This window comes from Dromaius novaehollandiae, chromosome 1 (genome assembly GCF_036370855.1).
Source record: "Dromaius novaehollandiae isolate bDroNov1 chromosome 1, bDroNov1.hap1, whole genome shotgun sequence".
Classification (NCBI taxonomy): domain Eukaryota; kingdom Metazoa; phylum Chordata; class Aves; order Casuariiformes; family Dromaiidae; genus Dromaius; species Dromaius novaehollandiae.
This window is the reverse complement of record NC_088098.1, coordinates 205466989-205482086: the sequence shown is the minus strand read 5'-3', so window position 1 is coordinate 205482086 and position 15098 is coordinate 205466989. Positions and strand designations below refer to the sequence as shown.

The following is a 15098-nucleotide window of genomic DNA, read 5'->3' as shown; positions in this document are numbered from 1 at the left end:
CCTTAGACACAACTTGTTAGTGCTAGGTTGAACATGAAGCTTTAGTCCTGGCTGCAACATAGCTGGGCAAGGAGGGGACGAGGGAACAGCAGCTAGCTACAGAAAGCAGGAGCAGGAGAGGAATGGAAAAGGGCAGAGACAGATTTGAGTGCTTGGTGATCATTAGATAAACAAAACACAAATAGCTTGCTAAGCTTTCACCCTAGCAATTAATTTACATTTAAGTCAATGCCAGGAAGGAAGGAGGGAGGGAGGGAAGGAAGGACGGAAGGAAGGAAGGAAGGAAAGAAAGAAGGAAGGAAAAAACTGGACATTTGTGGTGTCTACTCTGCAGTTTACACATTAGGAACACAGCATTTACCATGACACACCAAGCTGAATCACTATCGCATCCTGTCTGAAAGGGACTACTTCTAAATACTCTGTAGAAAGGGAGTAGGGGATAAGATTATGTCTCCAAAGGTCTCATTTTATCTCTGCATATCTCTGCAGCAATGCTATTTTCATGGGCTAAAAACGCCCCCATCCCCATGTAATAAAAAGGCAAAAAAAAAAAAAAAAAAAGCCTATGATGGTTATATAAATTGACTTTTAATGCTCTTCCTTCACGAATGTTGAAAGTATAATGTGCATTTGGATCGCATTATGATTTTTTTTCTTTTTTAAAAAAGAATGCCAATAATTTTAGGTAGGCATATGACTGATTACAAGAACTGAACCTAGAAAAAAAATCAAATAACAAAGTTTGCAATATAACTGCTGACAACACTGCATTAATAAAAGATCTAGTCATACTGATTAAGAGGGACTTATCTCCTTCTTTGACATCTATTCCTGTGAGCAAGGGAAGTGGGCGACAATCTCCATGTCTAATCTTCCTTTTCAAACTTACTATAATTTTTCTGATTTCCCATGGAGAATTTTCCATGATGTCTTGAACACAGAGTCAGTCTTAGTACAGAATGGCATTATCCAATTCACATCTGGAAAATCTGTCTAAAGACGCATTGCCTTTTTTCAGTATATACTTTTATTGGGAAATATTGTTTTATCTTTAGGAGTAGAAAACATGACTGTTGTTAGGAACCTGACAAGCATAATTTCAGAAAGCCAGTATCAGAGGCAGAATCTCAAATGCTCCATTAATAAAAGAGCCTGCCCATTTTGCAGGAGGAAGATGATGTAAAACCAACTGGACAATCTGATAGCTAGAGGAATCTTGCTAAATCTCTGTCCCTGCTGGGCTCTTGTCTACGAAACTTTCCATGGAAAAGATGCTCGGAGAAGCTCACAGGCATTGGTAAAATGCCTGGTGTCTTTAGAACAAAGGTGCGATGTCAGCACAAAGCATCATTAACAGCATTTTATATTCTTTAGTTTCAGTGATGGAACTTCCTCTCAGAGCAGAGGGTCCTTTATATAATTATCACCTGGGAGATTTCTGTCACCGATGTCCTTTGGATGATACAGCATATGCTCAGAACAGCCATGGCTGTGTTCATAAGCATACACCCTTAAGACCACACATTTCACGTTCCACTGAAGTTTGCAATAACGCCGTAGTCACTGCAGGCGACATCATGGCCTTGACAAGAACTCATAGAGAAAGGATGTTTCTATCTGATAATGATCTTCAGCTGCAGAAAAAAAGAAAAAAGAATGTCACGGCAAAGCTGTGGGGCTATTTTCCAAGTCTCTAATAAGGCCGGGTTCTGCATAAAGTCGGGACAAAGAGCGACCTCCCAGGATCCTGGGCACTTTAAATAGCCACTTTTTGACTGCTCAGTTCAAGTTTATGCAAAAGCTTCTTTAGGTCTATTATCACTTCAGGGGAGAAGCAAAGGGAGAAAAGTAGGGAATTCTGATCATTGTCCACGCACACTTAATACTTTAAACATGGTTGCCTCACCAGAAAGCATGATCGTCCTATTTTCTGGGCTATGGTTTCATTCTCTAAGATAAATTAAAATGCCATGACTGTCTGCAAGCATTTGTCTGCATTCCATGAATTCTGTTTTGGACCATTATATCAAGTTTCTCTTTCCCTATTCTCTTGTTCACAGTAAAGCTAGTTCTATCTCTGTCCTGCATCTTTGATTTTGTTCCCGCTTTAACATACATTAGAACACCGAAATCCCCACCAACCTGACACTGTGCTGACATTATCTAATATCTGTTTTCTAAGTCAGATTAAAAAATAAATCAAATATTACAGCTTGTGTTTGGCTTGTTGAAAAACAAATAGGTTCACTGAGAATAGTCCTAGACTAGTCCTCTAATGGTGTTTTGTGCTTTTGTGCAACCATGACTGTCTGTGAACATTTTTTGCTTAACCTCCCTTTAAATTAGAAGCCCCACAGGTTCCTGCTGTGGGTCTAGAACTCATCCACTTATCCACGTTAAGCTCCTTTATATTTTTACACCTTCTGAGGTATTTTTTGTGTATGTAATTTCAGCTTTTTAGAAAGATAAGTTGAAGCATAGCTTAATTAAAGCCCCTTCCCTTGTTCACTTTAGGCACAGGGATGTTAAAATCTCACATGTTCTGTTAATGCTGGAGTCACTAACAACATCTGGCAGTATGTTACTAATGAAGACTAGGGTAGGAAAGGGATTTTAGATCCTCTGGAAGCTTTTGAGATTTCAAAGCTTTGCACGATGTGCAGTGGGATGACTTAAAGACTCCACAAAGTTTTCATGAGAAATGAACCCTCCCAGAATAAATCCTCCAGTTCTGGGCTTTGACTTTCATACATACATATTTATATTTATATGTATACCTATACATATATGCAGGGGTGGATTCAAAAGAACTTTTAAGGTGGAAAAGCAGAATGCTGGAACAGTTGTTTCTTCCTACTCTTCTCCAATCTATACATTTTATTTGGTTGTTTTTTCTGCTAATGTTTAAAACTGTCAGATTTAAACCAGCCAAAAACCATATAAATTGAGTCAGAAAAAGCTGCATCTTAAAGTAAGAAGTTTTTTTCTTTACTTTAAATCTGAGACAGAAAGCTAAAATGATATAAAATATAACTTTAGTGCTTTAAGCTTTTCAAACAAAACAACCCATGCTGCAAAGGGTTGCTTTAGAGCATAAATCTTTCTAAAAATGGCTTGGATTGCAGGCAAAACAAATTCCAGTACCTCAGATTTTGAGGACAAAGTGTAGGTGACCTCTGGAACTTAGTCAGCATCCAGCCACCGGCCAAAGCAGCGAAAAGCAGGCACCTGCAGTTCTTTAAAATGCTTCGTCAGAGCTGTCGGTGCTCTTTGGCCACTTTTAAACTGACCTGCAGGTAGAAGCTGGAGTGTGTTCTGGTCCCCCAAACATCTAGGTACAAGATATGGCCAGGTCCCATCTGACCTGTATGTCTGGAGTTTCTTTTCTATGAAATTCACAGCATGGGAGGAAGAGAGAAGAGGGGATCTACCCCACATTTCCATCTCACCCCAGTATGGGTTCAAGACATAGCAGGCCACATCAGAGAGCTCAGAAGTGCTGCTGGAGTGCCAGCTTTATGTGTACACTTTGTGCATACCTGGAAAGAACTACCAGTAATTTATAACCAGTGCTATAAATAATGGCCGCGGATCCACACAAAACAATGTTTTTGCTCCTGAATCCTATATCTCACCCCTTGGTCCAAATGTTAATACTATAGACTTTGCAGTCTTAAATCATTAACATATGACATGATCTTTAAGAGAAAAAAACTTTTTTTTTTTTTATTGTGAAGATGGTCAAATACTGAAACAGTTGCCCAGGGAGGCTGTGGCTTGGTCCAAATGTTAATACTATAGACTTTGCAGTCTTAAATCATTAACATAAGACATGATCTTTAAGAGAAAAAAAACTTTTTTTTTTTTTATTGTGAAGATGGTCAAATACTGAAACAGTTGCCCAGGGAGGCTGTGGAGTCTCCATCCTTGGAATTATTCAAAACTCAGCTGGACATGGCCCTGCGCAAACTCTTCTAGTTGGCCTTGCTTTGAGCAGGGGGGGTTGGACTGAGGAGTCTCCAGAGGTCCCTTCCCACCTCAGCCAGTCTGTGGTTCTGAGATTCTGTGAATATCCTGCCTTCATTTACAGATCACAATGAAAACCACTTTTTCCAGATCCAGAGTGATATGAAGGTGCGTATTCAGAATATTTTTGGGGGAGGCATCTATCGACTTCAGTGGAAGCTTCAGGTATGTAGTATCTTGTAGGACTGTGCCTTCTGGTCTACATTTTGCAATTGTGTTATAGTAAGTAAATGTAGGAGCCAGACTCATTTTTTTTTCCACTCTTTTTGCTAATAATAGTAAATTCTTAAGGAAGAAGTCTTTCTGACAAACCAAAATAAAAATACGCATGCTGTGCCCAAGGGGCTATCATCAGAAATTCAGATATGTTTTTTGTAATGAAACAGGATGATTTGAAAATGCATAATGCTTTTCACTGGCCAAGTGGGGGGAATAAGCAAAATGTTCTAGTAGCCTATTGGATAAAGCACTCCTGTTTTAAGATACTTTGGGTCTTTTTTTGTTTTCTGCTGAAAGTAGGGGTCAAACAGAAGTGTTATGTCTCTCAGGCTGATAACCGAACCACTGATAACTAACTCCACCTACCTGATTAGAATTTTGATAGTAGTCTTTGTGCTTTATTGGTTTATTTCCTTATTTGTTTTTTGCATTTTGTAATTCTCATACTTTTTAGGAGATTGGGAGATCCTTCTCCCCAAAATCCCTCCTAAACAATATCATTGATTTTTCACCAAAAGTCTAATAAAGCCAAACTGGAACACCCAGAATGTACCAACTATACATAACCTTGTATACCCTATTCCTAAGGAAGAATGACATCAACATATGAGAGTGGAGCCATCTTCGTAATGCGTTTTCATAATGTGTTTTTATCATATGGGCACACAACTGTCAAAAGAATATCAGGTACACAGCCAAGTACTCTATCATGCATTCTGTCTTTCCAATTGTTTTCTTCATGTCATTTTAAAACAGCACATGGTTTCACTATATTTAAGATAATTCACACTCAATTTTATCTCCTCCATAATTCTCTTCTATTTGGAACAATGGAAGAGTTGTTTTCACCCTTGCAATAAAACTGAGAAGATTTTGAGAAGGATGTCTAAAACAATTCTCTAGTTTCTCTCCCTAATAGATACAATAGAGATGACAGTGATCTTCAACCCCTTTCTGACCTTTGATCACTGAGCAAATGGTAAGACTTGTTGCTTTTTAGAAGTATAATGCTAGATAGCTTGTGTGAATGAAACTTGAAGTAACATGATGTCCTTCAGAGATCTAAAGTTCTTTCCTGGAAGTACCAGAGAAATTCTTTGCAATTGGAGGGGAAAGCTAACGAAAACTGTTCAGCTCTAAGTTTCCCAGAATTTTTTACTTGCAAACAGTGGGGCAAAACTCCTATCAGCCATAGATGTTGAAATCAGCAGTCTTTCAAAAAATCCATGTTGAACAGTTCTCTAATAATTTCAAGTCTTAAGGTATGTAGCAAACTCAGTCCCAGCTGAGGCACATCATTACACCTCATCTAGAGACCTAATTTATGCTACTTTGATGTACTAAGCCTGAAAGACACTTTTCTTCAAGGGAGATACTTTTGTTCTTGAAGGAATGGAAGATTTTCCTTTATGGGTGGGAAACATAGAAGGGAGAAAGGACAGGACTGATTCCAGAAGCTTCTCCTTGATATGCTGATCTGTTAACTTAAATAAAAAGATAGCTAGCCAAATCACTACTGCCCCCTCCATCCTACTTCTGGATCCTTCGTTTTAGGGTTTCAGAAGAGGTAAGGATGCCAAAGAGGTATCACTTGGCTAGGTATCTAAAGTTAAATACCTTAAATTATTATTAGTGCTTCACAGTGGTGATAGATGTAAAATTGCTTTCCTGTGAATACCAGATTTGTAAGTTCCTTTCTCCCGAGAAAACTGTGGTAGTCTCCATCTCTACAGATCTCTCTGTAAAATTATTGGAGAAAGATCAATTTTTCCAGACTGTTTCATTATTTTGTGGAATATCTCACTCCCTATTTTCTGTACAGAGTACCTAAGGAGATGTAAGAGCTAACTAAACACCCAAATTCAGAGAATTAACTCGTACAGATACCTGCCTACACACATATATGCTCTGTGGATAATCAAAGATGAACTAAAATAGGTAGACCAATGGAGACTATACAGAGTGGAGTCCTGAGGGAAGGAAGATGATCTTTAATATAGCAAGCATTCCCCTGGCTACCCTATCTCCGAGGCTGTAGCCAACAGCTAAACAACCTGTCACACCCACAGCAGAGTCTGTCTACAGATGAAAGAATGAGCAGAAGAAAAAAAATCAAGGGTAATGATGGGCGAAGCTCACCACATGCTAGTTACACTAGGAAGATTTCAGTAAAGTGGGTATTTTTAAGGCTCTCTGTCATTCTGGAGAGTGCAACCTTATGAAATACATAGAGCTAGGAAAATAATGAAAAAGCACTCACAATAATTTCAAAGCCACCATCCCCATGGTGGCTTTGTTTGCCAATTGATACATTGCATGGTGGTACAGAGTTCATGTTCCCTCATGGCTGTGCATTAGATTACTCTAAGAGTTAATCATCACATCCCCCACCTAAAGCCATAATCCTATATTTATAATTGCACAATTATTTAACAGGGTAACAAATTGTAATGCTACAGGGTATTATGATTCCAAGAAAGAAATGAGTGGTAAGAGGAGGAATTTTTTAAAGGAAAAAAACACAGTCTTCAAAGACAAGGAGCAGGGGGGGAAATGCATATAGAGAGAAGCCAGAGTGTAACGAGAATGCTCAGTTTTCTTCCAGAAGTGGCACAGATTGATTTTGCTCATAGGGTTCTCTGGAATTTACCTTTTTCTCTTGTTATTAACCCCTCAAAAGTCTGAGATTCCTACTAACTTTTCAGTTTTGCCTCCTTTTCACTAACCCTGCAAGTGAAGGTGGCTAGTTCTCATGGAAGGAATACGCTTGTACAGAGCAGTTTGCTGGATGCTCTTTTTGTGGGATTCATATTTTGTGAATACTTCTACTCATGAAAACACTAATAAAGTAGGATGTAATACTGCCTCTACCGAAGTCAATGGTAAAACTCATAGTAACATCGATAAAGTAATACCTTCCTGTCTTGAGATTAAAATAGTTCATCTATGCAGCAAGTTTAGTATGGATGATCAACATATGAGCTTCAAACTAAGGTTTGAAGTTAAGTTTTTTCATAAGTCAGATCCAACCTACCAAGGTGAGCAGAAGGGTTAGCAGCATCTGCTTGGTCCTTCTTGGTTTGAAGAGCCAGATGCTGCCCAACACAGGGCAGTGATGGTGCTGTGAACAGTTGACTGAAGCATTCCTATTCATTTTGGACAGGCATCACAGAGCCTTAGAGTAGTAAAATCTTTTACAGAGGGCTCATTACTCATGCTCACTCAGTAGTCCCATGGAAGCCTCTGACATCATTACTGCTCCATAAACATAAAACTAGAGGTAGACACAAATCATCAGTTTATGCACTAACAAGAGAATTTGTTACCAGTTGTCATGAAGTTTCAGAACTGTGTTTAAATGAAAATTAAAAAAAAAAAAAAAAAAACTGTGGAGGTCAGAGTACTTAAGATAATGGTCCTCTGTTAGGGCCTTTCTCTAACCTGCCCTTTTCCATCTGTGACTTGTCGATTGCACAGTGACTCACTGACTCCTGGTGAGATCTCTGTTGAAACAACTGCTGAATAGCAGCTCCATTAGTCTCAGGGCTCTTTTTTGTTTTGTTTTATTTTTTATTTTATGAGAGTAGGACCTTACTAAAAAGGAGGTTTTCAAAAACTGCTAAATCCAGGATGTTTTGTGTACTGAATTGATAAATAACATTTAAAAAACCAACACAAATGTAAGATCTGTTTAAAAAAATGACAGCTAAGTCTAGAAGAGAGAAAGGAGGGGAAACAGCTTGTACTGCAACACCTGCTTCAGGCTAAAACAGTAAAATTCAATTCATTTTCATACAACATCTTTCATACAAAGCCTCTCAAAACACTTTATGGCAAGAGATAAAATGACAAGATAACGTCACAGAAGAGGTTATTGCAGCTCTCACATAGACTGAAAAGGCAGGAGGCTGTGTGTAGAAATGGACTGGTCTAGGAAAAAAGAGATGTAAATTCAAAGGAGGGAAAAAATAAATATCCTTGCACGGTATGACACCAAGAAGAGAGGAATAATGATAATGAGTAACAGGATGAGGATGAGGAAGTTTCCTCCTTATGTACAAACTTGCGTCCAGTATTTTCATGTGTTAGTTAAATTTCTCAGCCCTTCAGGATAGGTAACTGTTTTGCACAAGGAAAAACTTGGGCATAAATATATACATTAAAGGGACTGTCCCAGCAACAGAGGCAGCTTCCTACACACAGCAGTTGGAGGATGAGAACTCAGACTGACAATACTTACTAAGGCACTAATACAAAAGCTGGCTCTGTTACATTAATCAGATATAGCATTTGCCCATTTTTTGGTGGAATAGTGTATGTGATATTTTTCAGCAGATCCATAACTGCGTGAATTCTAGTCTGAATGCCTGAACTATTTATTGAAAGAATAGTTTCACATTGTTTTGTCATCTCTGAAGATCACAAAACAAGGCAGTATCAGGGACATGAATATGATCCAGGACTCAGTTCCCAGCGTTGAGCTCCAGGTGCCAGGCAGATGGCACTAATATGCAGAAGAAAGGGACAAGCACAGAGGCTGCTTGGGGAAAGCCAAGCCCCCTTGAGTTTTGATCACAGGGTTTTGATATGAGGATGGTTCAATGATGTGACAGGAGATGAAAGGAGGATTCATATTCTCCAGGGATGAAAGAGGAGATAATGTATGAAAACACAGGAAAGGGGTCCCCATTTTAGAAGACTATGTATTTTCAGAGAGAAGTGAAACAATGCAGAAAGCCAAAGCCATGACAAGAAGTTGATTAGAGATGTAAAATAGGAGGGAAAAAATTAACACGAAATGCTGGAAAGAAGGAATGGATATTTAAATAATTGTTCATGTGGTAAATAAATTATGGCTGATAGACACCCAAAACCTGTGCAGGTAGACAAGAGATTACCAACATGTTTGTGCATTGTCTCCCTTTGGAGGAGTGGGAGAATACAGGTTCTCCATTTGTAATCCATTTACTTTCCCTGGTATTTAGCTTCCACATTTTTACTCTATTTTTCCCCACTTCTTCATCTTTCTTTGTAGCATAAATAATGCCTATATGGCTTCCTATCTAGTAATTCATTGGCATCAGATATATTCTTGCAAAAGTGTTAACTTCCACACACAGTTGTGCATTTTGAAGAAAATGGGTATTTCTCTGTGACTGAGAAATACTGGAGTACTAAGAGCAGACTGTTTACATGGCACTGTATACAAGATCACACCTGCCAAGAACCAGGCTTAGTGCCAGCACACTGTATACACTCCCAACTTACTAAACTTACTAAACCAATATAAACCGCTGTCCCCATCCTATAATTGGTAGCCCTGGGGCAGTCTGACGCACTCATTTAGATTTTGGCTGTATGCTTATGTCAACCGTCATGTGATAGGACCTAAAGTGGTAGCGATGAGACTGACAAGAGCTGGGATGCATTGTCATGCAAATATTGTCTTTAAATATATTAATAAAAAAAAGATGGTACATGATGATAAGAAGAGCTCCTTACTTCCTTATTGCCCATGTGTGAAAATGAGAAACTAAGGATATATATAGCTATGATATGTGTATACATATATAAATAGATTTATGATTTGATCTGATGCCTGTATTCTTCAAATACTCTTTGTATATTTAAGAAAACTAACAATAGCTATTGTAAAGTATCACATTTTAATACACCATAATGTTTTCTAATATCAGAGCAGGCAATAATTAGGTAGAACATAAAAGTAACATATTTTACACTTTTCCACATAAAGGCACTACCCTGCCTGTTAGAAATGTATTATTAATTATGCAATTACATAATTATGCCTCAAAAGTAGTAAAAATATTTCAGTGCTCTACATTTTTATGCAGATTCCAATTGTAAGAATAAAATTCTTTGATTTTAAATTTTGTATTCTTTCTTTAGTAGGCTTAGACAGGCTGCAATTATTTTCAGCTCTGCTCTCCACAGGGTAAAGTAACTAGTCATAAATTAGTAAGGCTTTTTTTTGTTTTAATCTGGTACACATTGTTTAAATTTTCTTGTAGGTTGAAAATGAGGCTACACAATGCCTTACGATTTATAATATTTGTATGTTGAATAGTGAGGTAATGTGATTTGACTGAAGTATCCACTTGAAATGTCCACTGTGCCATGCAGTTTGTGCTATTAATCTGTGGCACTAGTGACAAAATAAGGTATAGGTCAACGCGAATGAGAGACACTACAAGGTGTCCCTCAATGCAGTGTGACCGCAGTCCACTGACAGCAAGTATCACACAGGTAGCACTAGTCCAAACCTGGTAATTATGGGCTATATCATGCCCAATCCTGTCATCACTCACAGAGGAATTGTGGATAGGAAGCCTTGGGCAAAATATGTCCAGACTCCCCAGCCGAATAACCTATACGTAGCAAGATTTAATGTTGCAGACAGGCTAGTACATTTATTACTCCTCACGATGCTATGTGAAAGTACTCACTGTGGATCATGTATAAAGTCCCAGCTCTGCCATATTTTCTCGTGTTACTTGCCACTTGGTTTTGTGAGGAACTAGTTTTGCTACTAACCTTTTGTCACTATGAGAATGAACGGAAGCCTTATACCTCAGTCTAAACTGAAAATCCCTGCTTGAATCCCCAGATTAGTCTTCATTTCCCTGGTTGTAGAGGCAAGGACTTTTGAAGAGTTAAGCCATGTCCTTAACTCTGGGAAGGGAATGAGCTCCTGGAAGGAAGTCAGTGACTGCAGCCATTCCTCTTCAGTCACTCTCTCGTTGATACTGGAAAGGGCATTGACAGGCTTTCTGTGGCATCCATCGACAGCGAGGCACAGAGGTGGCACCTGAGGAAGTGCAAAAGGGAAGCAGCTGAGAGGTTATACGTGGCAGCTGAAATCTAGAGATTTTGTGTCATCATTTTCAACATCATTTTCCACACCGTGTTCACTGTCTACAGTTTAAATAGCTTTATGCTGTTTATGTATCTTGCTCTCCTCTGTTCCCTACATGGTTTTCTTTCTTATTTTTACCTTATTTTATCCATGACAGCAGGATGTACTGCAAAATTGTCTTCTGACATACATACAGAACAGAATCTTCTGAAAGACCCTCATATTGACAAGCTCTTCTCCAGCCACTGCCAGCCTCTGTAATACTTAGTTATCTTAAATGCATACTGGCCAACTAATTATCACACATTAAATTGAAATGTAAAGATTCTTCTCTTTCAGTGTCCTTCCTAGGAATCCAACACGCAGGAGTATAAAGGGGTATAAACAATATGAAAAACTTTCATTAATATTAATTCGAGCTTCTTCTTTTTGTCAGCATAGCACCTGCTTAACATTAATAAGTGCTTTTTGACCCTAATTTCTTAAATGCTTTGAGTACGACTGCCATGATGGCTTGCAAAGACTTGCAGTCAACTTGCTCTACCCTTACAATGTGAACATTCGTGTGATATAATGCCATGTTTAGCTTCCTCAATCCCATACACCTAATTTTTCCAGGATTGATTTTTATTCCATATTACCCACAGAGGGGTTTATAGGGCATATATCTCCTATGCCTTTTTGCCCATAACATAACAGTTAATACAATACAGATTCGTTGTAAGAATAATGTGCTATTATTTACATTATTAAAAATAAGCAGTTACATTTCTCAGAGTCTTAGGCTTGCAGTCCGAGCGCGGGGTTTGGCAGTCGGGCCTGCTAAACTGTAAGCTGTCTCGCACTGCATGTAACACCTCTGGGGATACCTTTTAACCCTCCTGTCATGGTATTTCCCTCTGTAAATTTATGTACTATAGCTGCCTCACAGAAGTGTCAGGAGAATTAAGCCTTGTAAAATTGCAGTTGGGATAACACTAAAAGAAGAGAGAAAGAGTGGGATTTCCAGGGATTTTGGAGTGATTGCACTGTACTCTGGAGGAAAGGGATTATGAGTTATACGGTGCAGCTGGGCAGCTGCACCTTGAGTGTCCTCTACAGGGACAAACCAAGGTGCCTTAGGAGCATCACAGCAGCCCAGGTCCATCAGGTCTTCTCCAGTATAGAAAGGATGAGGAGGGCTATAAAATTCATTTCAGCTACTGTTAACCTCACTTGATCTTCTAGGAAACAGGAAAGTTTCTTCCCCCACTTGCCTATCCTCCGCAGAGCTTCTGGCACCCAAGCAAGATACTAAACACTGTAAAATACATTTGCACAGTAATTCTAGGGGAACCAAAATTAAATTTCTGAGAAAATAATTGAGAACACTTACATGAATATACATAGTTATACAGTTGTCACTTAGTAAGACACAAAATGTTTTAAATGCACCTGAGAAGCAATGTTTTGACAGCTACAGACTGCCATATACATTGATTTTCTTTCTGTCATGCAAAATACAAAGTCAAGTCTTGACTGCCATCCAAAGATGTCCAACTCTATTGAAAGTCATAGATAATTAAAAAAAAAATCAGTGGAGTCCCTATCTGGTCCCCAATCACTAAGTCAATGTAGTGTTTCTAAAGTGGTGTTATATTGATCTAATGATGCTATTAATAATATCTGCAGCAAATATATGGATATACACAATTACCATTTGGGATACTCTTTCTCAGTAGAAAAAACACCTAATTCCACTAATTGCCTCTACTTCTGTTTCTGCTAACTCTACACTGTATACATGTTAATAATCTTATTATCAGTAGCAATGAATCTTAATTAACATTCATGTGCAGAAATATAATTCAAAACAAACACATATATTCTGATCAGTTTATTTTATTAAATTACTTAGTTATTTCCAGCACTAAAGCTAAGCCATTATTTCTATGTATCAATTAACAAAAAACCCTGCAACTCTCTACAAAAGAAAGTTAAAACATATATATATATATATATATATATATATATATATATAAGCAGACATTTAGAGACCCTAACCCTAACCAACACTCAAAATCAGACTTTTGTGCTAAACAGTCCTATGAACACAAAATAGAAGTACTAACTGCATAGTCTTTTGGCTCAGAAAATATACTCTATATATCATAAGTAAGTAAGAAGAACTGAAAAACCAAATGACTGGACCAGGGCCATCCAAGGGGTCTATCACAGGGCAAGAAATTGAATCCAGATCTCATGAAAACTGGTTCAGTGCTTTAACTACAAGACATTACAGGTATGACTGATCAGTCATTGAGCTTTTATAGAGACTTGAAATCTGCAGCAGTTGCAGAGCGTCACTTCAGCTTCCTCCCTACACAAAACCACAGAAATTGCAGGGGGCAATTCCTGGAATTTGGGCAATTTAAGGTATCTTGGAATCCTACAGTTGTTCTTATTTGTTTTCATCCTCTTAATGCCATGCTGTAGTGACCAGCACTGATATTAGGAGAACAATACAGAATGAAGTACTCGTTTTCCCATGTAGCACACATAAATGATAATATTGCTAGGTTCTACCAACTGATTTGTATGGGCATTAGAGGCCTTCTTTAAAAGCCAGTAAAATGAATGTGAGTCATCTTTGACTCTAAGGAAATTGAGATTAGGTCCTTGATAGGTGGATCAGCTACAGCTGTGTACTTTCCTATTTCCATGATATCTTACACAATTTCAGGAACATTAATACTCTTCTTTGCAGGCTGTGGAAAAAAACCTTTGTCCATAAAAAAAATTAGGTACCTTGCAAAATCCAATGTAAAAGCCTAAAAACAATCCTCTCACCATTTGAATCACTAGTGATATTACATATATTCCTGCCTGCATTTATTATGTTTGATTTTGCAATATAATCAAGCTAGATTCAGCACTGCTATTTAGAAAAGAACTAAAAGTCTTAGGTGTGACTAATTCGTCATTGTCCCTCCCAAGTTTGCTTCTTACTGGCATCTTAGTAATACTGATCAACGTTATTTAACCCCTGGCATGCACGTAGAAAAGCCGGTCCAGCTACTTTTACACATATACTGACATAAACTGACAATGTAGATGCACCATTATAACCATGAACCGTCAGTCACAGTAACCGAAAGCTAGTTATGCTATTAGGTATATATGGGAAAAACATGGCTCTTCTCAAGGTACAGGAGATGACACAAAGTGGCATGCTGTTATTAAGCATGTTTAACAGACAAGACACAACTTTTTGTCACTGTCAGCGTTGCAGAGTCATTCTCAGAGGGCAAGAGGAGCTCTCCTGCATCAGCACCGAATTTGTGAGCAATCCCTTGGGTCCATCTCTGCTGTAAGCGGTACTAGAGGGGGAGGAGGATGCGTCAGACATTTGCACACTATCCTGGGACTGCAGCGGTGGTGGTTAACACTCCTTCACACTTTCAAGACTGCTACAGAAGTCACTGACGGGGAAATAAATATGAAGCAGCAAGACAGCATTCTTTACAGTTGCTCCACATACGATCATGACATTTAAAGTGCATGTTAAAATCTATCAAGTACAGTAAAAACATAATTATGCCATTTATGTAACATGCATTATGTACATAATAGGAGCAGGGTTAGTCTATCAGTTTTGAATCTGTTATGGAGACAACGCTTTAAAAGATGCTATTTCTGAGTTTATTATTCAATTAGCATGTATACTTTCCCTAAGAAAATAAAACCTTTTGAAGGGCAGAAAACATTTTTACTGCACATGTGGAGTAGGCAATTTAATTCTTAACAAATTGCTTCTGCTTTTAAATTATGTTATTAGTATGCCAAAAAAAAAAAAAAAAAGCAAGCTTATATGTACTCATTACTCCTTAAATTTCACTAAATGGTACTTGGCTATACATCTGCCAAAATGCCTTTCACAGATAAACAGTTTTGCTTTCAGTCTGTTCAATTAAATCCAGAAATGTATTTGTCA

At 38.1% G+C, this 15098-nt stretch overlaps 1 long non-coding RNA gene across 1 annotated transcript; it reads right to left on the bottom strand.

Moving 5' to 3' along the window:
* Positions 1-1011: 1011 nt before the first annotated feature.
* LOC112988557 (uncharacterized) lies at positions 1012-11060 on the bottom strand. The gene is made up of 2 exons (XR_003260566.2): positions 10840-11060; positions 1012-1637 (listed from the first exon to the last, which is right to left on the bottom strand). It is a non-coding gene; the product is annotated as an uncharacterized LOC112988557 (long non-coding RNA).
* Between the last annotated feature and the right edge of the window lie 4038 nt (positions 11061-15098).